Source organism: Moschus berezovskii, chromosome 1 (genome assembly GCF_049115385.1).
Source record: "Moschus berezovskii isolate FMDL1 chromosome 1, NW_MosBer_1.0, whole genome shotgun sequence".
Lineage (NCBI taxonomy): Eukaryota > Metazoa > Chordata > Mammalia > Artiodactyla > Moschidae > Moschus > Moschus berezovskii.
Genome location: NC_142460.1, coordinates 62,666,554 through 62,668,253, shown reverse-complemented (window position 1 = coordinate 62,668,253; position 1,700 = coordinate 62,666,554). Strand labels below are relative to the sequence as shown.

The window sequence follows — 1,700 nt, the reverse complement described above, 5'->3', positions numbered from 1 at the left end:
GAGTTGGTGATGGACAGGGAGGCCTGGCGTGCTGTAATTCATGGGGTCGCGGAGAGTCGGACACGACTGAGCGACTGAACTGAACTGAGCTGAACTGAACATCTTAAGTCTTTAAAATAATAAGGCAATTATAAATGTAAAAAACTTTGAACACTAATCAGCATGTCGCAACATCTAACTTGTAATATTTTGTTTTAATGAAAAAAGAACGTATGATATCTAGTCATTTCTTTTTAACATTTTCATCAGTGAATCTATGACTTTCTTAATTTCTCAAGCTGTAGATAATTGGATTTAACAAAGAATTATGACGTAGTAAAATAGAGGGTCCATCATATCCTGATCATCTGCTTGTGCAGATCCATGGCGCACATACATGAAGAAAGTTCAGTTCAGTTCAGTCGCTCAGTCGTGTCCGACTCTCCGCGACCCCATGAATTACAGCACGCCAGGCCTCCCTGTCCATCACCAACTCCCGGAATACACTCAAACTCATGTCCACAGAGTCCGTGATGCCATCCAGCCATCTCATTCTCCGTCGTCCCCTTCTCCTCCTGCCCCCAACCTTTCCCAGCATCAGAGTCTTTTCCAGTGAGTCAACTCGTCGCATGAGGTGGCCAAAGTATTGCAGTTTCAGCTTTAGCATCAGTCCCTCCAATGAACATCCAGGATTGATCTCCTTTAGAATGGACTGGTTGGATCTCCTTGTGGTACAAGGGACTCTCAAGAGTCTTCTCCAACACCACAGTTCAAAAGCATCGATTCTTCGGCGATCAGCTTTCTTCACAGTCCAACTCTCACATCCATACATGACCACGGGAAAAACCATTGCCTTGACTAGACGGACCTTTGTTGGCAAAGTAATGTCTCTGCTTTTTAATATACTATCCAGGTTGGTCATAACTTTCCTTCCAAGGAGCAAGCGTCTTTTAATTAGAAAAGAGGCACATAATATAAACATAACAGGTGGGCGCCAAAGGTAGATACGGTCTTCCTCACGCCTTCTACAAACTTTCTTTTTTTCAATTGTAAAGAGAACAAGCAAATAAGACACAAGAACAATGAGAAAGGTGAACACATATATTGATCCAGAGAAAATAAATACTATCAGAAAATTAATGGAAGGGTCAGTACAGGACATCTTAAACAATGGTATAATATCACAGTAAAAGTGCTATACTATGATGGAATCACAAAAGGTTAATTTGTATAAAAAAGTGTTATGAAGTGTGGCATGGGAAAGGCCACCTAAAAATGACAAAGCTAGTAGCCAGATGCGTAGTCTATCTGTCATAATCACTGGATAATATAATGGTTTGCCTAAGGCCACATAGCGATCATATGCCATTGTTGCCAGCAAAAAGCATTCCGTGGTTACACTGACTGCAAGGAAAAAAAATGTGTAAATTGCATTCAGTGAGAGAGAGAATTTTGCTCTTGGCAAAGAAGTTGACCAGCATCTTTAGAGTCACTATGGAGGGTATCCAGGCATCCACAAAGGCCAATTTTCCAAGGATTAAGCACACGGGAATGTGAAGGTGAGGGTCATTGCAGAAGTGAACAATCAGACCAAGGTTCCCCAAAATGGTGATGAGGTATATCACCAAGAACAACAAGAACAAAGAGATTTGCCACTGTGGTTGATACTTAAGTCCTGTGAGAAAAAACTCTGCCAGCAATGTTGCATTTTTCATTTCCAT

The 1,700-nt window shown here is 41.4% G+C and overlaps 1 pseudogene; it reads right to left on the bottom strand.

Moving 5' to 3' along the window:
• Positions 1–219: 219 nt before the first annotated feature.
• On the bottom strand, positions 220–1,700 carry LOC129551326 (olfactory receptor 5H14-like; annotated as a pseudogene).